Source organism: Delphinapterus leucas, chromosome 1 (genome assembly GCF_059928025.1).
Source record: "Delphinapterus leucas isolate spDelLeu-1000000601 "Yukka" chromosome 1, BTC_Dleu_Yukka2, whole genome shotgun sequence".
In the NCBI taxonomy this organism is placed as follows: Eukaryota; Metazoa; Chordata; class Mammalia; order Artiodactyla; family Monodontidae; genus Delphinapterus; species Delphinapterus leucas.
In genome coordinates this window covers 54,501,607-54,525,370 of record NC_143129.1, presented here as the reverse complement: position 1 = coordinate 54,525,370, position 23,764 = coordinate 54,501,607, and the positions used below count along the sequence as shown (strand labels likewise).

At 38.6% G+C, this 23,764-nt stretch overlaps 1 protein-coding gene across 1 annotated transcript in view; it reads right to left on the bottom strand.

The window, feature by feature from the left end:
• The window catches only part of ZNF648 (zinc finger protein 648), a 239,900-nt gene that overhangs the window by 70,330 nt on the left and 145,806 nt on the right, over window positions 1-23,764 (bottom strand). The gene's annotated exons all lie outside the window — the stretch shown is intronic.

Sequence of the window (23,764 nt, the reverse complement as noted above, 5' to 3'; positions counted from 1 at the left end):
ATTTAATTTAATTTTTACTTCTTTTATACAGCAGGTTCTTATTAGTTATCTATTTTACACATATTACTGTATATATGTCAATCCCAATCTCCCAATTCATCCCACTACCATCAACCTGCCTCTGTCCCCCCTTGGTGTCCATATGTTTGTTCTCTACATCTGTGTCTCTATTTCTACCTTGCAAACTGGTTCATTTGTACCTTTTATCTAGATTCCACGTATATGCATTAATATACATATTTGTTTTTCTCTTTCTGATTTACTGCACTCTGTATAACAGTCTCTATGTCCATCCACATCTCTGCAAATGACCCAAATTCATTCCTTTTTATGGCTGAGCAATATTCCATTGTATATATGTGCCACATCTTCTTTATCCATTCGTCTGTTGATGGGCATTTAGGCTGCTTCCATGACCTGGCTATTGTAAATAGTGCTGCAATGAACATTGGGGTGCATGACTCTTTTTGAATTATGGTTTTCTCTGGGTATATGCCCAGTAGTGGGATTGCCGGGTCATATGGTAATTCTATTTTTAGTTCTTTAAGGAACTCCCGCACCGTTCTCCATAGTGACTGTATCAAGTTACATTCCCACCAACAGTGCAAGAGGGTTCCCTTTTCTCCACACCCTCTCCAGCATTTGTTTGTAGATTTTCTGATGATGCCTATTTTAACTGGTGTGAGGTGATACCTCATTGTAGTTTTGATTTGCATTTCTCTAATAATTAGTGATGTAGAACAGCTTTTCATGTGTCTCTTGGCCATCTGTATGTCTTCTTTGGAGAAATGTCTATTTAGGTCTTCTGCTCATTTTTGGATTGGGTTTTTTTTTAATATTGAGCATCATAAGCTGTTCGTATATTTTAGAGATTAATCATTTGTCCGTTGATTCGTTTGCGAATATTTTCTCCCATTCTGAGGGTTGTCTTTTCATCTTGTTTATAGTTTCCTTTGCTGTGTAAAAGCTTTCAAGTTTCATTAGGTCCCATTTGTTTATTTTTGCTTTTATTTCCATTACTCTAGGAGGCGGTTCATAAAAGACCTTGGTGTGATTTATGTCAGAGTATTCTTCCTGTTTTCCTCTAAGAGTTTTGTAATGTCTGGTCTTACATTTAGGTCTTTAACCCATTTTGAGTTTATTTTTGTGTATGGTGTTAGGGATTGTTCTAATTTCATTCTTTTACATGTAGCTGCCCAGTTTTCCCAGCACCACTTATTGAAGAGACTGTCTTTTCTTCATTGTATATCCTTGCCTCCTTTGTCATAGATTAATTGACCATAAGTGTGTGGGTTTATCTCTGGGCTTTGCATCCTGTTCCATTGATGTATATTTCTGTTTTTGTGCCAGTACCATATTGTCTTGATTACTGTAGCTTTGTAGTATAGTCTGAAGTCAGGGAGTCTGATTCCTCCAGCTCCGTTTTTTCCCTCAAGACTGCTTTGGCTATTTGGGGTCTTTTGCGTCTCCATACAAATTTTAAGAGTTTTTGTTCTAGTTCTGTAAAAAATGCCATTGGTAATTTGATAGGGATTGCATTGAATCTGTAGATCACTTTGGGTAGTATAGTCATTTTCACAACATTGATTCTTCCAATCCAAGAACACGGTATATCTCTCCATCTATTGGTTTCATCTTTAATTTCTTTCATCAGTGTCTTATAGTTTTCTGCATACAGATCTTTTGTATCCCTAGGTAGGTTTATTCCTAGGTATTTTATTGTTTTTGTTGCAATGGTAAATGGGTTTGTTTCCTTAATTTCTCTTTCTGATCTTTCATCATTAGTGTATAGGAATGCAAGAGATTTTTGTGCATTAACTTTGTATCCTGAAACTATAACATATTCATTGGTTAGCTCTAGGAGTTTTCTGGTGGCATCTTTAGGATTTTCTATGTATAGCATCATGTCCTCTGCAAACAGTGATAGTTTTACTTCTTCCTTCCAATTTGGATTTCTTTTCTTTTTCTTCTTTGATTGATGTGGCTAGGACTTCCAAAACTATGTTGAATAACAAGGGTGAGAGTGGATATTCTTGTCTTGTTCCTGATCTTAGAGGAAATGCTTTCAGTTTTTCACCATTGATGTGGGTTTGTCATATATGGCCTTTATTATGTGGAGGTGGGTTCCCTCTATGCCCACTTTCTGGAGAGTTTTGATCATAAATGGGTGTTGAATTTTGTCACAAGTTCTTCTGCATCTATGGAGATGATTATATGGTTTTTATTCTACAATTTGTTAATACTGTGTATCACAATGATTGATTTGTGTATACTGAAGAATCATTGCATCCCTGGGATAAATCCCGCTTGATCATGGTGTATGATCCTTTTAATCTGTTTGATCCTGTTTTATACTATTTTGTTGAGGATTTTTGCATCTATATTCATCAGTGATATTGGTCTATAATTTTCTTTTTTTTGTAGTTATCTTTGTCTGGTTTTGGTATCAGCGTGATTGTGGCGTCATAGAATGGGTTGGAGGTGTTCCTTCCTCTGCAATTTTCTGGAAGAGTTTGAGAAGGATGGGTGTTAGCTCTTCTCTAAATATTTGATAGAATTCACCTGGGAAGCCATCTGGTCCTGGACTTTCGTTTGCTGGAATTTTTTTTTTTTTTTATTGCGGTACGTGGGCCCCTCACCGTTGTGGCCTTTCCCGTTGAGGAGCACAGGCTCTGGACACACAGGCTCAGCAGCCATGGCTCATGGGCCTACCTGCTCTGCGGCATGTGGGACCTCCCAGACTGGGGCACAAACCCATGTCCCGTGCATCAGCAGGCAGACTCTCAACCACTGCACCAACAGGGAAGCCCTGTTGGAAGACTTTTAACCACAGTTTCAATTTCATTACCTGTGATTCATCTGTTCATATCTTCTATGTCTTCCTGGTTCCGTCTTGGAAGGTTATATCTTTCTAAGAATTTGTCCATTTCTTCCAGGCTGTCCATTTTATTGGCATAGAGATGCTTGTAGTAGTCTCTTAGGATGCTTTGTAGTTCTGTGGTGTCCGTTTTCTCCTTCTTCATTTGTAACTTTATTGATTTGAGTCCTCTCCATCTTTTTCTTGATGCATCTGGCTAAAGGCTTATCAATTTTGTTTATCTTCTCAAAGAATCAGCTTTTAGTTTTATTGATCTTTGCTATTGTTTTCTTTGTTTCTATTTCATTTATTTCTGCTCTGATCTTTATGATTTCTTTCCTTCTGTTAACTTTGGGTTTTGTTTGTTCTTCTTTCTCTAGTTCCTTTAGGTGTAAGGTTAGATTGTTTATTTGAGATTGTTCTTGTTTCTTGAGGTAGGCTTGTATAGCTATAAACTTCCCTCTTAGAACTGCTTTTGCTGCATCCCATAGGTTTTGGATCATCGTGTTTGCATTGTCATTTGTCTCTAGATATTTTTGGATTTCCTCTTTGATTTCTTCAGTGATCTCTTGGTTATTTAGTAACGTATTGTTTAGCCTCCATGTGTTTGTTTTTTTTACGTTCTTTTCCCTGTAATTCATTTCTAATCTCATAGCATTGTGGTCAGAAAAGATGCTTGATATGATTTCAATTTTCTTGAATTTACTGAGGCTTGATTTGTGACCCAAGATGTGATCTATCCTGGAGAATGTTTCATGTGCACTTGAGAAGAAAGTGTATTCTGATGTTTTGGGATGGAATGTCCTACAAATATCAATTAAATCTATCTGGTCTATTGTGTCATTTAAAGCTTTTGTTTCCTTATTAATTTTGTGTTTGGATGATCTGTCCATTGGTGTAAATGAGGTGTTAAAGTCCCCCACTATTATTGTGTTACTGTCGATTTCCTCTTTTATAGCTGTTAGCAGTTGCCTTATGTATTGAGGTGCTCCTATTTTGTGTGCATATATATTTATAATTGTTATATCTTCTTCTTGGATTGATCCCTTGATCATTATGTAGTGTCCCTCCTTGTCTCTTGTAACATTCTTTATTTTAAAGTCTATTTTATCTGATATGAGTATTGCTACTCCAGTTTTCTTTTGATTTCCATTTGCATGGAATATCTTTTTGCATCCCATCACTTTCAGTCTGTATGTGCCCTGAGGTCTGAAGTGGCTGTCTTGGAGACAGCATATATATGGGGTTTTTTTTGTATCCATTCAGCAAGCCTGTGTCTTTTGGTTGGAGCATTTAATCCATTCATGTTTAAGGTGATTATCGATATGTATGTTCTTATTACCATTTTCTTAATTGTTTTGGGTTTGTTTTTGTAGGTCTTTTTCTTCTCTTGTGTTTCCCACTTAGATAATTTCCTTTAGCATTTGTTGTAGAGCTGTTTTGGTGCTGCTCTTAGCTTTTGTTTGTAAAGCTTTTGATTTCTCCATCGAATCTGAATGAAATCCTTGCCGGGTAGAGCAATCTTGGTTGTAGGTTCTTCCATTTCATCACTTTAAATATATCATGCCACTCCCTTCTGGCTTGTAGAGTCTCAGCTGAGAAATCAGCTCTTAACCTTATGGCAGTTCCCTTCTATGTTATTTGTCATTTTTTCCTTGTTGCTTTGAATAATTTTTCTTTGTCTTTAATTTTTGTCAATTTGATTACTCTGTGTCTCAGCATGTTTCTCCTTGGGTTTATCCTGCCCAGGACTCTGTGCACGTTCTGGACTTGAGTGGCTATTTCCTTTCCCATGTTACAGAAGTTTATGACTATAATCTCTTCAAATATTTCCTCTGGTCTTTTCTCTCTCTCTTCTCCTTCTGGGACCCCTATAATGTGAACATTTTTATGTTTAGTGTTGTCCCAGAGGTGTCTTAGGCTGTCTTCATTTCTTTTCATTCTTTTTTCTTTATTGTCTGTTCTGCAGCAGTGAATTCCCCCATTCTGTCTTCCAGGTCACTTATCCATTCTTCTGCCTCAGTTATTCTGCTATTGATTCCTTCTAGTGTGTTTTTCATTTCAGTTATTGTATTGTTCATCTTTGTTTGTTCTTTAATTCTTCTATGTCTGTGTTAAACATTTCTTTCATCTTCTCGATCTTTACCTCCCTTCTTTTTCTGAGGTCATGGATCATCTTCACTATCATTATTCTGAATTCTTTTTCTGGAAGGTTGCCTATCTCCACTGCATTTAGTTGTTTTTCTGTGGTTTTATCTTGTTCCTTCATCTGGTCCATAGCCCTCTGCCTTTTCATATTGTCTGTCTTTCTGTGAATGTGGTTTTTGTTTCACAGGCTGCAGTATTGTAGTTCTTCTGCTCTCTGCTCTCTCGTGGATGAGGCTATCTAATAGGCCTGTGCAAGTTTCCTGATGGGAGGGACTGGTGGTGGGTAACTCCCTAAGTATTCTTGAATTCAGAAAAACCTTGGCAATAAGGGCAAACTCTCACACCAGTAAATATCAGAACTGATGGGCTGATCTTGTTGGTTGGATAATCTCGGATGACATTTGCTGTGATACAGGATTTAACCAAACCAAACGTGTATTTTTGTCTTAGAAATTGAAAAATTGTCCTGCTGACATTTTTATCTCATGTGAGGCTTCATCCATCTAACTTTGGGTCACTCTAATCTCTCAAATATCTTTCTTTTATCAGGTACTTTTTAAGTACCACAGTAATCATATGACCTCAGAGAAAATACTTGATCCTTGTCAGTGCCCTCTAATACCTCCAGAGGAAAAGAATGTTTAGCCAGGAGCCAGGACTATTGTGTGGAAATAGTGTCACATTGGGAACCAGAAAAACTAAATCTGCATCCTGGTTTCCATTCAAGAAAAAATCATTTATTGAGTAACCACTATGTCCAAAAATGTTGGGCTAGCATCTGGGGATACAGTGGGGAATAAGACAAAAAGAGCTTACTGACTTTGGCAGGGGGGTGGGGTGGGAAATAAGCATCAAACATGTAATTGCAGGTGTGATAAGCATTTCCAAGGGGATATAAAGGGTACTATGAAAACATGGAAGAGGAGACTTTACTAAGCCTACAGGATAAGCTGAGATCAGAAAATTAAGTGAGAAAGTTGTCCAGAGAGAGATAAAGAGGAATTAATCCAAACAGTGGGGATAGCATGTGCAGAGGCTTAGAGGCAAAAGATGAGGAATTAAAGGAGGATGAGATGAGCCAGAATATAGAGAACAGGGGGAAATAGCCTGAGATGAAGATGAGATACCCAGGAGCCACAGTGTGGAAGACTCTGAAATACAATTAACCAGCCGTGATCTTGGGAAGACCTCTTCACCTCTCCAGGCCATTGCAGTATGGGATGTTAGAGTAGGTGGACTGTACAGAATCTTCTAACTTGAAGGTTGAAAGGTCTATGACATCTAATTATTCTATGTCCCAGAGGTCCATTAGCTTAAATTCAAGTGTTGAGAGACATGCAGCTATTTAGGGTAAATCTTAGCCTGATGTCTCAAGCAATTTTTCACTATTCCATGAATTTGATGGATGTCTCTGTATGTTGTTAGGCAACATAAAGGCACAGGACGAGGATGCCAAATTGTCATGCTGTGTAGTCTAGTCATTGAATGGAGATCCTGAGAGTATGAGGTCTTCAGTCCTGCTTGGGGTCCATTGCTGATTCACCCAGCCTGGGATGATTATTACTTTCCACCTTATCAGTTCCCTTCCTCCCTCTGAATTCTCATGGGGGGATACTGAAAATGCTTCTGTTAGAATAGTCATGATTAAATTGTATAAGTTGTTCTAAGTATGTAGAATGAAATATATGGGCAATACAATTGGTTCAGTTCAGCCCAGCCAGATAAGTCATCTGAATTTCAGCAAGATGACATTTCTTGATATTCTTATGTGTTAGGTGAAATAATTTGACCTGGAACAAAGTTCTGGTAAGCAGATTCACAGAGGGCGAATAGCAACTTTCAATACTGCATGCCTTGCAAAACCAGGAAAAGGTCTTTTTTTGTTCTGCTATATTTAGATCACCTAGACAGTGTCAGAGCCATAGCTCAATAAATATTTATAGAAAATGCAAATTTATCAAGGTGTCTATTGGTATAGTTTATGTTGACTCAATTTACCTTGCTGGATATTCAGCAAAAACTCATAAAAATCGAGGATATTAACCCACATTTGTAAATATGATCCAGTCCCTTTTCTGTTACCCATTTTTTAAAAATTAATTTATTTTATTTTTGGCTGCATTGGGTCTTTGTTGCTGTGCATGGGCTTTCTTTAGTTGCTGCAAGTGGGGGCTACTCTTCGTTGCGGTGCGTGGGTTTCTCATTGCGGTGGCTTCTCTTGTTGTGGAGCATGGACTCTATGCACGTGGACTTCAGTAGTTGTGACATATGGGCTCAGTAGCTGTGGCTCGCGGGCTGTAGAGCGCAGGCTCAGTAGTTGTGGTCCACGGGCTTAGTTGCTCCGTGGCACGTAGGATCTTCCCGGACCAGGGCTCAAACCTGTGTCCCCCACATTGGCAGGGGGATTCTTAACCACTGCACCACCAGGGAAGCCCCTGTTACCCATTCTGATTCGCTTTGTATAGCTCTAGACTTCCTTGGTTTTTCAACCTTAAATTGGCTCAGTCACTCAATGTCAAATTTGCTCTAATCATTCCTGTCTTTGACAATCCATTTTGAGCTTACTACCCCAGCTCAACTGGCATCTTACTTTGTACCAAAGACTAATATTTGACCTTTAGAATAACCTGCACTATGACAGCAACCTTTAATTTAATTCTTCTGGTGATACAGAATAAGCTACTTATAAAACAAAGGTCCATACATCACTAGGAAGCCCTTCACTGCATTATGGCAAAAGTTGTGTCCTTCAATTTTAAGTCATTTAATATAATTCTTTCCCTTGGAGAAACAGAATAATAAGTCTAGTCCTTCTTTCACATGACAGTAATCCAAATAAGTGAAAATTAATGATTATTTTCTTAAACTTTTCTTCTCTAGAAACTCTTTCAACCATCCTATAGGACATTGTCTTGAAATCATCTACCTTTCTGATAAATTTGAGTACATAAAACAGAAATTGCATGGCAAAAGCCACAACAAGTGAAGTCAAAAGGGAACTGGTCAACCAGTAGAAAATATTTGCAGGATATATAACAGATAAAAGCTAATATTTCTAATATGTAAACAACTTATAAAAATTAACAAGGGAGGCACAAAACTCTGATTAAAATATTGACAAGATATGAATAGACAATAACAAAAATATATATAAAATGACCTTCAAGTATATGAAAATTGTTCAATCTCAATCATAATTAGATTTTATGAAATGTAAGTTTGTGAAAATTAAATTACACTGAGATACCATTCTTATCCAGCATAAAGGTGAAAAAAACAACAACAAAAGACAATTTGTTGGTGACACTATGCAGAAACAGGCATGCTCATACATTGTTGATGGGAATATAAACTAATGCAAGTCTTTTGGAGAAGGATTTGTGCTTACATAATAAAATATACATACGCACTTACCTATTGAAACCGAGTTCCTCTGCTGGGTTTATGATTAACCTCTCTATCCAAAATCTTATTCCCCTTCATGTCCTGAACCTATTCCCCTCAAGATTGAGAAGTATCAAAGAAAAGGGGATATTGAAACCACATACAAGCTCCTGTATCCTTGTCCTTTGAAATAAAGGGTTTTTGCTTTAGTCTCCCAGGCCTTCCCTGGGTTTCAAAAGTCTGGCTCAAGAGTTAATGATTAGGAAATGTGAAGAGGTAGAAATGAAAAATACTTATTGGGCCAAGAAACTGGTAACAATTTAGACTATAAACTAGCCACATAGCTGAATCACAGAACTCCCAGTTCCCTGAAAGATATAGATAAAGGTCTGACACACTTTCCTAAGTTGTTCCCACAGGAAGCGGATAGAAACCATTGACTGCAAGCACTTAGACCCCAGACTGGTTGAAACCAGAAGATTGATGATTCTTGAAACTTCACCTTGATGCCAACTGATCTGAGAATTGTGCATGAACTGATCACACACCCTACAACCCCCTCCTTTACACTGCCTTTAAAAATCCTTCCCTGAAAGTCATCAGGAAGTTTGAGTCTTTTGAGCATGAGCTGCCCATTTTCCTTGCTCAGCACCCTGCAATAAACACTGTACTTTCCCTTCATGACAACCTGGTGTCAATAGATTGGCTTTACTGCTCTCAGGCAAGCAGACCCAAATCCAGGTTTAGTAATATTATTGACCCAGACAAAGAGTCAAAGCAATTGCTATAAGTAGTGTAGAAATTTACCCTAAAGATATACCCTTAGCAATATAAAGATATACATGCACAAGATTATTCATTGCAGAATTGTTTGTAATAGTACAATATAAGAAACAATTTAAATATAGCAAAGTGATTGAATAAACTATGGTACATCCACAGAATGCAGTACTACTATGTAACTGTAAAAAAAAATGAGGAAATGATCTATGAACTAATATGGAGTAATTTTTAGGGCATAATATTAAGTGAATAGAAGCAATCTATGCAAGAGTGTCTACCACATGCTACTTTGAGTATAAGAAGGGAAAAATAAGAAAACATACAGGGACTTCCCTGGCAGTCCAGTGGTTAAGACTTCCCCTTCCAATGCAGGGAGTGTGGGTTCAATCCCTGGTTGGGGAGCTAAGATCCCACATGCCTCATGGTCAAAAGACCAAAACATAATACAGAAGCAATATTGTAACAAATTCAATAAAGACTTAAAAAAAATGGTCCACATCAAAAAAAAATTTTTGTTTAAATAAAAGAAAATATACATAAATATACTTATTTATTAAAAAAATAGAAAGGACGAACTGGAAACTAATAATATTGGTCAGCCACAGGCAGTGGGTAGAAACAGGATGAAAAATGGGAATGTGGTAGGAATTGGGGGATGCCACTTCTTGAGTAAAAAATAAAAACTGTATAGTTGTGACCTAGATCTATATTAATATCTCACATACTCAAAATATATATAATTAAAATGAATGGTGGTGAAGGAGACTCCAAAAGGAATATAAACAGAAAAGTATGAGCCAAACTCTATTACCAATAATATAACCACACTGATGGCATGGTGGTGGCAGTGGATAACTAACCAATGTAACTTTGGAAAATAGAAGTTTGACTATACAATTTAAGATTAAATAGAAAAGAAAAAAAGGAAAAACTACATAAATATTATACTGTAGTTGGTAGGTTTGTTTTCCACAGGGTTATGGGTTAGCAATTCTGAAACTACTTTATGAGTATTCTATGAGTCGGCAAATATATTATGAATAATAAGAGCTAGGTTGCTCTTTGTCAGGGAAAGGAGTTGCAAATCAGGAAAAGGAGAAGGCTAGAATAAGCCTTGTGAAGTTGAACTAAAATTGGAGGCATTAGTATAAGCTCAAGGACTTAAAAATATATACAGAACTAGGGTGCCTGCCAGCTGCTGCTGGGGGACTCTGATGCCCAATGAGACAGGAGGAACCCCAAAGTGAACTGGTAGGATGTGGGGGACTGGGAGGGGAGGAGAAGTGGAAGCCAGACAGGATCGGTGCCCCTGAGGCTGGGGAGATCAGGAGAGACAGGCGGGAGGAGCCATCCAGGAGGAGAGGAAGAAGAGCAGAGGATGATTGCCCTGCCTACTCAGGCTGGGGATCCTGCTGAGCTCCCAGACCGATCCTATGCCCCCCAAAGCCTCCACCAGGTTGTGTGGGTACTTGGGGGCATAGGAAGGAAGCTGAAGGGAGATCAGGAGAGGCAGGTGGGAGGAGCCATCCAGGAGGAGTGGGAAAGGAGCAGAGGGCAATTGCCCACCTACTCAGGTACAGGGAGACTGCTGAGCTCCTAGGCCGGTCCCCTGCCCTCCAAGGCCCCCTCCAGGCTGCGTGGGTCCTTGAGGGCATAACAGGGAGGCCAGGGAGATAAGGAGAGGCAGGAGGGAGGGGCTCTCTCAGACAGGAGGAGCAGGAGAGGAGAGGAGGGCATTTGCTGCACCCACTCGAGTCCAGGAAGCCTGCTGGGCTCCCAGGTGAGGTCCCCTGCCCTCTGAGACCAGCGGTAGGGGGCACGCCTGGGCCCCTTCTGTTCCTTGAGCCTAAGCCACACCCCCCACAGCCTCCAGGGCCTTTTCCAGCCCTGTGGGTCCTGAGCATTGGCCCTGCCCACCACCCAAAACTCACCCTTGCTTAGGCCCCACCCTCCACAGCCAAGGTCTTCTGTTCCCCCCTTTTTTTCTTTTCTCCCTTCCTCTTTTTTAATATTGTGGTACTGATGTACCTTGCAGTTGTTGATTCATCTATATTTTTATTTTTATATTCTTCCTAACATACCTGTTAGTTTCCTAGTCTAATTTTATTTTTTACTTTGTTATTGTTGTGTTTTTTGGGGTTTTTTTTGCCACCAAGACAGCTTGCAGGATCTGGGTTCACAAGCCCAGGATCCAGCTGAAGCTCCTGCAGTGAAAGCTCCAAGTCCAAACCACTGGACTAACAGAGAACCTCAGAACCCAGGGAATATTCAACAGAGTGAGGTCTCATGGAGTTCCTCATCTTAGGACCAAGACCCAGCTCTACCCAGTAGCCTACAAACTCCAGTGTTGGAAGCCTCAGGCCAAACAATCAGTAAGACAGGAACACAATCCCACTCATAAAAAAAAAAAATGAGATGGCAAAAATATATGTCACAAATGAAGGAGCAAGGTAAAAACCTACAAGACCAAATAAATGAAGAGGAAATAGGCAATCTACTTGAAAAAGAATTAACAGTAATGATAGTAAAGATGATCCAGAATCTCAGAAATAGAATGGAGGCACAGACTGAGAAAATACAAGAAATGTTTAACAAAGACCAAGGAGAACTAAAGAACAAACAGAGATGAACAACACAATATCTGATATTAAAAGTACACTAGAAGGAATCAATAACAGAATAACTGAGGCAGAAGAATGAATCAGTGACCTGGAAGACAAAATGGTGGAAATAACTGCTGAGGAGCAGAATAAAGAAAAAAGAATGAAAAGTATTGAAGACAATCTCAGAGACCTCTGGGACAACAATAAGCACACCAACATTCACATTATAGGGGTCCCAGAAAAAGAAGAGAAAAAGAAAGGGTCTGAGAAAATATTTGAAGAGATTACAGTTGAAAACTTCCCTAACATGGAAAAGGAAATAGTTACCCAAGACCAGGAAGCACAGAGAGTCCCATACAGGATAAACTCTAGGAAAAACACATCAAGACACATATTAATCAAACTAACAAAAATTAAATTAAAAGAAAAAAATAAAAGCAGCGAGGGAAAGACAAAATATAATATACAAAGGAATCCCCATAAGGTTATCAGCTGATTTTTCAGTGGAAACTCTGCAGGCCAGAAGGGAGTGGCAGGATATACTTAAAGTGATGAAAGAGAAAAACCTACAACCAAGATTACTCTACCCAGCAAGGATCTCATTCAGATTCGATGGAGAAGTCAAAAGCTTTTCAGACAAGCAAAAACTAAGAGAAATCAGCACCACCAAACCAGCTTTACAACAAATGCTAAAGAAACTTCTCCAAGTGGGAAACACAAGAGAAGAAAAAGACCCACAAAAACAAACCCAAAACAATTAAGAAAATGGTAATAGGAACATACATATCAATAATAACCTTGAATGTAAGTGGATTAAATGCCCCAAACAAAAGACACAGACTGTCTGAATGGATACAAAAGCAAGACCCACATATATGCTATTTACAAGAGACTGACTTCAGACCTAAGGACACATACAGACTGAAAATGAAGGGATGGAAAAATATATTCCATGCAAATGGGAATCAAAAGAAAGCTGGAGTAGCAATACTCATATCAACAAAGTAGACTTTAAAATAAAGACTGTTACAAGAGATAAGGAGGGCCAGTACATAATGATCAAAGAATCAATCCAAGAAAAAGATATAACAATTATAAATGTTTATGCACCCAACACAGGAGCACCTCAATACATGAGGCAAATGCTAACAATCATGAAAGGAGAAATCGACAGTAACACAATAATAGTAGGGGACTTTAACACCCCACTCACACCAATGGACAGATCATCCAAAATGAAAATAAATAAGGAAACACAAGCTTTAAATGACACAACAGACCAGATAAATCTAATTGATATTTATAGAACATTCCACCCAAAAGTGGCAGAATACACTTTCTTTTCAAGTGCACATGGAACATTTTTCAGGATAGATCACATCTTGGGTCACAAATCAAGCCTTGGAAAACTTAAGAAAATTGAAATCATATCAAGCATCATTTCTGACCACAATGCTATGAGATTGGAAATCAGTTACAGGAAGAATACTGTAAAACCCACAAATACAGGGAGGCTAAACAGTGTGCTACTAAATCACCAAGAGATCACTGAAGAAATCAAAGAAGAAATTAAAAAATACCTAGAAACAAATAACAATGAAAACACGACAACTCAAAACCTGTGGGATGCAACAAAAGCAGTTCTAAGAGGGAAGTTTGTAGCCATACAATCTCACCTCAAGAAACAAGAAAAATCTCAAATAAACAATCTAACCCTACTCTTAAAACAACTAGAGAAAGAAGAACAAAGAAAACTGCAAGTCAGTAGAAGGAAAGAAATCATAAAGATCAGAGCAGAAATAAATGAATAGAAATGAAGGAAACAATAGCAAAGATCAATAAAACTAAAAGCCGGTTCTTTGAGAAGATAAACAAAATTGATAAAACCCTAGCCAGACTCATCAAGAAAAAAAGGGAGAAGATGCAAATCAATAAAATTAGAAATGAAAAAGGAGGAATCACAACTGACATTGTAGAAATACAAAGGATTATGAGACTACTCCAAACAACTATATGCCAATAAAATAGACAACCATGAAGAAATGGACAAATTCTTGGAAATGTACAATTTTCCAATACTGAACCAGGAAGAATTAGAAAATATAAACAGACCTATCACAAGTAATGAAATTGAAACCGTAGTTAAAAATCTTCCAAGAAACGAAAGCCCAGGACCAGATGGCTTCACAGGCGAATTCAATCAAACATTTAGAGAAAAGCTAACATCTATCCTTCTCAAACTCTTCAAAAAATTTGCAGAGGGAGAAACACTCCCAAATTCATTCTACAAAGCCACCATCACCCTGATACCAAAACCAGAAAAAGATATCACAAAAAAAGAAAATTATAGACCAATATCACTGATGAACATACATGTAAAAATCCTGAACAAAACACTAGCAAACAGAATCTAACAGCACATTAAAAGGATCATACACCATGATCAAGTGGGATTTATCCCAGGGATGTAAGGATTCTTCAATATACGCAAAGCAATCAATGTGATACACCACATTAACAAATTAAGGAATAAAAACCATATGCTCATCCCAATAGATGCAGAAAAAGCTTTTGACAAAATTCAGCACCAATTTATGATAAAAACTCTCCAGAATATGAGCATAGAGGGAACCTACCTCAGCACAGTAAAGGCCATATATGACAAACCCACAGCAAGGATCATTCTCAATGATGAAAAACTGAAAGCATTTCCACCAAGATTAGGAACAAGACTCTCACCACTCTTATTCAACATAGTTTTGGAAGTCCTAGCCACAGAGACAAGACAAGAAAAAGAAATAAAAGGAATCCAAATTGGAAAAGAAGTAAAACTGTCACTGTTTGCCAATGACATGATACTATACATAGAAAATCCTAAAAATGCCACCAGAAAACTACTAGACCTAATCAATGAATTTGGTAAGGTTTCAGGATGCAAAATTAATGCACAGAAATCTCTGGCATTCCTATACACAAACAATGAAAAATAGAGAAATTAAGGAAACCCTCCCATTTACCACTGCAAAAAAAAGAATAAAATATTTAGGAATAAACAGGCCTAAGGAGGCGAAAGACTTGTACTCAGGAAACTATAAACCACTGATGAAAGAAATCAAGGATGACATAAACAGATGGAGAAATATACAATGTTCTTAGGTTGGAAGAATCAATATTGTGAAAATGACTATAGTACCCAAAGCAATCAACAGATTCAATGCAATCCCTATCAAACTACCAATGGTATTCTTCACAGAATTAAAACCAAAAATATTACAGTTTGTATGGAAACACAAATGACCCCGAATAGCCAAAACAATCTTGAGAAAGAAAAAGGGAGATGGAGGAATCAGGCTCCCCAACTTCAAACTATACCACAAAGCTACAGTAATCAAGACAGTATGCTACTGGCACAAAAACAGAAATATAGATCAATGGTACAAGATAGAATGTCCAGAGATAAACCCACGTGCATATGGGCATCTATTTTATGACAAAGGAGGCAAGAACATACAATGGAGAAAAGACAGCACCTTCAATACATGGTTCTGGGAAAACTGGGCAGCTACATGTAAAAGAAATTAGAATACTACCTAACACCATACACAAAAGTAAACTCCAAATGGATTAAAGACTTAAATGTAAGACCAGACAATATAAAACTCTTAGAGGAAAATATAGGAAAAACACTCTTTGACATAAACCACAGCAAGATCTTTACTGACCCACTTCCAAGAGTAATGGAAAGAAAAACAAAGATAAACAAATGTGACTTAATTAAACTTAAAAGCTTTACACAGCAAAGGAAATCATAGACAAGACAAAAAGAGCACCCTCAGAATGGGAGAAAATATTTGCCAATGAAACAACAGACAAAGGATTAATCTCCAAAATGTACAAACAGCTCATGGTGTTCAATATCAAAAAAACCCAAACAATCCAGTTTAAAAATAGGCAGAAGACCGAAATAGACATTTCACCAAGGAAGACATACAGATGGCCAAGAGGCACATGAAAAGCTGCTCAACATCATTAACTATTAGAGAAATGCAAATCAAAACTACAATGAGGTATCACCTCATGCCAGTCAGAATGGCCATTATCTAAAAAGCTAGAAACAATAAATGCTGGAAAGGGTGTGGTGAAAAGGCAACCCTCCTGCACTGTTGGTGGGAACGTAAATTGATACAACCACTATGGAAAACAGTATGGAGATTCCTTAAAAAACTAAAAATAGAATTACCATATGGCCCAGCAATCCCACTACTGGGCATATACCCTGAGGAAACCATAATTCAAAAAGAGTCATGTACCACAATGTTCACTGCAGCACTATTTACAATAGCCAGGACATGGAAGCAACCTAAGTGTCCATCAACAGAGGGATGGATAAAGAAGATGTGGCACGTATGTACAATGGAATATTACACAGCCAAAAAAATAAACAAAATTGAGTTATTTGTAGTGAGGTGGTTGGACTTAGAGTCTGCCATACAGAGTGAAGTAAGTCAGAAAGTGAAAAAAAAAAACCGTATGGTAACACATATATATGGATTTTTTTTTAAAAAAGTGGTACTGATGAACCTAGTTGTAGGGCAGGAATAAAGGGGTAGACATAGAAAATGGACTTGAGGACATGGGGTGGGAGGGCAAAGCTGGGGCGAAGTGAGAGTAGCATCGACATATATACACTACTGAATGTAAAATAGTTGGCTGGTGGGAAGCAGCCGCACAGCACAGGGAGATCAGCTCGGTGCTTTGCGATGACCTAGAGGGGTGGGATAGGGAGGATGGGAGGGAGGCTCAAGAGGGAGGGGATGTGGGGTTATATGTATGCATATGGCTGATTCACTTTGGTGTACAACAGAAACTAACACAGTACTGTGAAGCAATTATACTCCAATAAAGATCTATTTTAAAAAATTTAAAGAATTCTTCAAAACATATATATATACAGACAGATATAAAAGTAGCTCTGTGTGTGTGTGTGTGTGTGTGTGTGTGTCTGTGTGTGTCTGTGTGCATTCATAGCTCTGTTTGCTGAGAAGGCATGGAAGCAATTATACCCCTACACCAATGAGCATACCTAGTGCCTATTCTCTAGTAAAAGTAACTGCTTCAATAAAGTATAATTCTCAATAAAATGAACCAGGACTCCTTGAAGAAAAGGCACATTTCAAGGATTGGGCGGGACAAATATAAGATAAGTCTGGAACATCTTGTGGGGTCAGAGATTAGGAAATGCTTGAAAACTGTTAGAGCCATATAAAAAGACACTGAAGCCAAATGAATAAGCTCCCAATGACCACATCCAGAACAGTTTGAGCAGCAAAATGAGTAACCATAGGTTATAACTCATAGAGTAAAATTGAATCCATAAATGCACACAGATATAAATAAATAATTGAATAGATACATAAATGGTGGAGAAAGGAAAGCTCTTCCTTGAATTACACTCCAATAAATGTAGAAGGATTACTAGAAAATCACCACTTAGTAAACGCTAAAGTAATAGTTTTCAGCAAGAATCATCAGTGGAAACTAAAATTTGTAGACAGAAGTATGAGAAACATGATATTTACATGGTCTCAAAGTATCTCCCCATAAGATATTTATTCATTACAAGGAAAAAAATACAGTGGGGGAGACTGGCAGACACCACCCTTAGCGAATAGTCAAAGATAACATCACCAGAAATTGGACAAACTAACATTATATGCCTCCTGACATCATGCACTGAGAAGGACACAATATCGCTTCTGTGGCATTCTTGAAAAATGCAAAACCTAATTTAATCATGAGGAAACATACAAGGAGGGACATTGTATAAAATAACTGAACAATACATTTCAAAATATTAAGGTCATGGGGCTTCCCTGGTGGTGCAGTGGTTGGAGGTCCGCCTGCCGATGCAGGGGACACGGGTTCGTGCCCCGGTCCGGGAAGATCCCACATGCTGCGGAGCGGCTAGGCCCGTGAGCCATGGCCGCTGAGCCTGCGCGTCCAGAGCCTGTGCTCCACAACGGCAGAGGCCACAACAGTGAGAGGCCCGCGTACCGCAAAAAAAAAAAAAAGAAAAAAATTAAGGTCATGAAAGAAAGATTGAAAACATGTTTGAGACTAAAGGAGACGAAAGAGACAGGATAACTAATGCAAGGTCTGAACCTGGATTGTATCCTCATTCAGGAAAATGACATTCCTGGAACAACTGGAAAAATTTGAACCAAGACTATAGAATACATAATAGAATTGTATCAATGTTAACCTTCTGATTTTGATAACCGTTCCATGGGTGTCATGGGCTGAATTGTGCCCTGCCGCCAAAATTCATGTGTTGAAGTACTCACCCTATTACCTCTGAACGTGACAGTTTGGAGGTAGGGTCTTTAAAGAGGTGATTAAGGGAAAATGACGTCATCTGGGTAGAAGAGGAGATTGGCACACTGACAACAGGCAGAGAGATGACTATGTGAGGACATAGTGAGAAGGTGGCCATCTGCAAGCCAGGGAGAGAGGCCTCAAGAAGAATCCAAGCCTGCAGACACCTTGATCTTGGACTTTTAAATTCCAGAACTGTGAGAAAATAAATTTCTGTTATTTAAGCCACCTAGTCTGTAGTATTTTATTATGGCAGCCCTAGAAAACGAATACAATGTACAACGGAATATCATTCAGCCTTAAAAAGGAAGGAAATTCTAACACATGCTATAACAGGAACCTTGAAGACATTATGGTAAGTGAAATAAACCAATCACAAAAGGGCAAATACTGTCTGAGTCCACTTATATGAGGTAGCTAGAGTAGTCAAATTTATAGAAACAGAAAGTAGAATGGTGGCTGCCAGGGGATGGGGAAAGAGGGGGATGGGGAGTTGGTGTTTAGTGGGTACAGAATTTCAGTGATGCAAGACGAAGAGTTCTAGAGACCGACGTGGTGATGGTTGTGCAGCAAGGTGAATGCACTTAATGTCACTGAACTGTACACTTAAAAATGGTTAAAATAAATTTTATGTTATATATATTTGGCCAGAATTAAAAATAAAGATGAGGAAAATTTCTATATAGAGACAGAAGACACAGGGAGAACAGCATCTGATGGTGGAGGCAGAAATTGGAGTGAGGCAGCTCTAAGCCAAGAGTTACCAGGAGCCACCAGAAGCTAAGAAGAGGCAAGGAAGGATTCTCCCCGAGAGCCCCCAGAGGGAGCTTTGTCTTACTGACACACCTTGATTTCAGATGTCTAGCTTTCAGAACTGTGAGAGAATACATATTTGTTGTTTAAAGGAAAGGTAAAAAGGAAAGAAAGGAGGAAGGAAGGGAGGGAGGGAGAAAGAGAGGGAGAGATGGAAAGAAAGGGGAAAAGAGGAAAACAAAAATAAAAAGGGGAAAAAAGGAAGAAAGAAAAAGGAAATTGTGAGCCTGAGAGGGCCTGTCTGTGATACAAAACACAATGCGATATATCTAGACAGCTTGGAATGGACTCAGGAGAGTGAACTATCATTACTTCATGTGGATTAAGTTCTTGAAATGTGCAGGTCTGAAGTGTTCAGAAGTACATCTGCCCAAACAACAGCCAAATAGCATTCTTTTCCCTGCGGAAGGACACTTACCTTTGTAAATCGTTGCCTAAACACAGCATTACCAAGAAGAAAGGGTGAAGCAGATACTTTGTCGCCTATGACCCTATTTGAAGTTCCTCCCACTCTTGCTTTTCACCAAAGCAACAATGGTGATGGGCAAATGTTAAAGGAGTTAGGAGACTTCTTTTTATTTCTTTTGTGTGTTCATTTGTTCACTTATTTGTTTATATCCAACAATCAATCATTAAGTATCTTATATTTATTTTCCAAGGGGTGATTTATTTAGTTGACAAATATTAAGCGTCTGCCATGTGCTAGTCTAGGTGTCTAGGCGTCAGAGGTATGGTAGTTTAACAAGGCAGCATCCCTGTGGTGACTGTGAAAATACACATCTCAGGGAATGTCATTAACTGACAGCCACAGCTGCTGTGCTCTGAAATCCATCACCATATTCCTGCCAAGGCTACACTTCCCAAGGACTGCTCCCAGGTAACGAATGAACTTGGCAGAGGTACAAAGGCAGGCTAGGTCCTGGAAGATATGACTCCTCTGATGCATGATTCTGATTGACTTTTTTGGGAGACTTTTCTTAAAATGTTACTGCAATCTGTGGTGTTCCTTCTTTCCCTCCTTCTTCTGCCTTCCACCCCTCTCTCCGTCACCAGGGTCAGAACTCCCTCATGGTCTAACTTCTCCACCAGTTTCCTCCAGCTTTTTTTTCATATTCTGTTGCTGGGATTTCCCCCAGTAAGTTTCTTGCATGTCTAATCTCATCTTGGTGTTTGCTTTTTGGAGGACCCTAACAAGAGTCCCAAACTCCCTGCAGAAGGGGGCAGAGAGAACATGCATTCTGGAGTCTGACTGCCTGGGTTCGAAGCCCTGCCTTGCCACTTACTAACAAGTTATTTCATCTCCCCACACCTCGATTTCATTATAGACTTTGACTCAGTGTCATCACTTGTGAAATACGGGTAATAATAATAAACTAAACTCATGGGGTGGTTATGAGGATTAAACACATTATTCCATGTGTAAAGTTCCTAGAATGATGCAAGGCACGTAGTCTATATAAATGCTGGTTATTATAGAGCTTGCATTTTAATGAAGAAGAGAGAGAGAAAAAAAACAAATACACCAATACCAGGTGGCGATAATACTAAGGTGAAAGTCAGGAGGAGGATGTGATGTGATGATTAATGAGCCATTTTAGATCAGGAATCAGAAAAGGTCAGTAAGAAAGAGTCCACCATGTTGAGATCTGGAGAAGGGCAATTAGCTAAAGGAAACAGCCTGTGCAAAGATCTTAAGGCAAGAATGAGCAGGTCATGCTTCAAAAAGAACAAGAATGTCAAGGAAACTGGAGGAGTGAACAAGGAGCATAGTAGGTGAGGAGACCGGGAGACAGGTTGAGGGCACATCAGGAAGGGCCGAGTAGGCCAGAAAAGGAGTTTCATTTCTTCTCTCATTAACTCATTCACTGTGTATTTGCCAGCCACGCAACTAAGCATTAATACCAAGAACCCTAATAATTCTGGCTCTACATTTTCTGGTTATGTGATTAGGAGGCAACTTGAGGTAGTAGTTAGGCCCCAGGCAAAAGTCATACAGGAGACAAAACCATCTTCTAAAGACCCTCTTTCCTTCTTTCTGTTTTTGCAGAACTCGATCAAATTTTCTGCTGTTGGAATATTTTTTTCTACTGACAGACATTTGGGGGATAAACATAGGCTTATTGTTTTACTAAGCTTTACCTTACAGATACTTCACTTTTCTTAATGATATATGTTGCTTAATATAATATAAAACAACTAGATTCACTTTGTTATCAAAGTTCTGGTGGTTTGAAAAGAACAACCACCATCACCCAACAGCTCTGTGATTGGCCGTTATGCTAAGCATTGCTGAGTTTGTTTGGCTAAACTTACTGTGCTCCGATTGATCTGACCAGCAGTTAACCAGTACCTTTCACAAGCCTGCAAAGATTGATAATCACTCTAGCCATTAGATGATAGTCCTGAAATGCCCAGTAGGAGGTATGTTTATTTCACTTTATGTTGTATTCTAATGCGAAACCAGAGACTAAGTTTGGTGTTTCCAAGGTCCTAAGCACTCACTTACTTTTCCTTAACCTAGAGATATCTCTGCACAGGCCCATGGCCATATAATTCATCAAGGTGTCAGCTTCCTCACTTATAAAAAGGGGATAATACACCATTTCTTCTTGCCTTGGGAGCCTGAGTGAGTGATGTTTTCTCTGGTGGATTCTTCTGAATCTGGATCCATGAGGCAATGAGGAGTCATTTGGGGGTAACCTTTTTCCCCACAAGTTCGTAAAGGTGAAAAAATCTCTAACTGAAATTCTAGAAGGGAAAGTGATAACTAAAGTGTTGAGATAGTGAGCCAAGCTGCTGTGTTTTAATCCCAAATTAGAGTCCTGACAACAAGAATAGCATTTGCAGCAGCACCTGTCTGGGCAAAATTACAAGGGACACAGGTCTCTAGGTCTCAGGCTGCAGACTGGCAGTTCTGGGTCCTCCCCCAAGGGCTACCTTCCTTTCTCTGTTAAAAAATCTATGGACTCCCAAGGGAACCCAGAGATTTCCTTATTAGATCTGCCTCTGGTTGGGTGATGCCCTACACCATTTGCTGGCCTTCAATTGTTCAGTCTGCAAAGTAGAACAACATATAATATAACCAACCTATCATCCTCAAAGGTTAGTTGTGAGCTTTACCAGTAACTAGGGAGGGAGAGGGCAATGTAGAGTCAGAGGACAGAGTAGGCAATTCCAGGAAGTACTTCCTGGAATCTTAACACTGAAGGAGAAAAATATAAGATTGACTATGCTCTGGGTTAGACAAAGGGCCATAGCAGCAGGAAGGAAACATCTTCTAACTTTTGCTTATGACGGAAGGAAAACAGAGATTCCCTTCATCTTATTGCTTATTTGACTGTGGAAGTTATCATTTTTTCCTGAGGTTATTCTTTAGCCTAGAGCAGAAGCCCCCAAGCTTGGTTGCTTCTCAGAATCATATGTTAAGCCTAATCCAATACCTCCTGAGACAGAATTTCTGGGACTCCTACTTCTGACTAAGAGTAACAGGGATCATGTTTACTCTCCCATTGGAAACAGCCAAAACATGGGCAAAATATATAAAGCAATGGTTTGCAAGACCCCAGGCATGAGCAAACAAAGGACAGTGATCTCTGAGTCCCAGGAAAGAAACGACGTAGGTCTTGTGATTACCCCAGCTTGCAGCCAGGTTGTTGCCAGATTCTGGTACAGGGTGGAACACTGTGACTGGAGAGGGAAAGCTGAGATTCTGGTGAAATTAAGTGGGTAGAATTCTCAGGACAAAGTATCAGAGAGAAAAATGCTATAAAGAGAGAGAGAGTGTGTGTGCCTTGAATATTTGCAGAGGGTACTCCTTGAGTGTTCATCTGAATATTGATCAGTGCATATGTGTACAAAAATTATCTAAAACTATGGGGAATAATCTGAAAGGATTAAAGGATTAATATGAAACACTCATATTGGGCCAAGAATAGTGTCTATTCTCAACACCTAGAATGGAAAACCTTAAGATTCAAGGGGCAATGGGTAGATTAAACAGAAGTTTTCTTGCTTCAGTGGTGGAGAATAATTAGCCCTTAACTGATAACTGCTTCAGTCTTGCCTAACAAATCTTAAAAGCACAAGAAAGAATTAAAGTGTTTCCAGGTAACTTAACTATGTTCCAGAACTAAGCCCAAGAGTATAAGAGTACAGAAATATCCAGCACTCAACAGGGTAAAATTCAAAATGTTCGGTATCCAATAAAAAAACTACTGGGCATAAAGAGAAAGAAGAAAATGCAATCCATAATGAGGAGATAAATAATTGAAAATAACCAAGAACTGACAGATACTAGAACTAATAGATAAGGACACTGAAATTAAATGCTGTATTCTATATAATTTAAAAGTTAACTAGAGACATGGAAGATATTTTAAAAAGAGCTAGAGAAAACTTAAAGAAATAAAAAGTACAATGGCTGAGATAAAAATTCAACGGCTGGGATTAATAGCAGATTAGACATGACAAAATAAAAGATCAGAAAACTATGAAGACATAGCAATATAAACTATTCAAAATGAAACACACAAAGATAATTTTTAAAAATGAACAAAGCATTAATGAGCTTTGGAATATCTTCAAGCAGCCTAATATATTTTTAATTGAACAACCTAAAGTGCAGGAGTGTTTCAGAATAAATATTTGAAGAAATAATGACTGACATGTTCCCAAATTTGATGAATACGATAAAAATACACATGCAAGGATTTCAACAAAACCCTAAGCATAAAAACATTAATAAAATTACATCAAGATACATCATAATGAAACTTCAAAACCAGTGATAAGGAGAAAATCT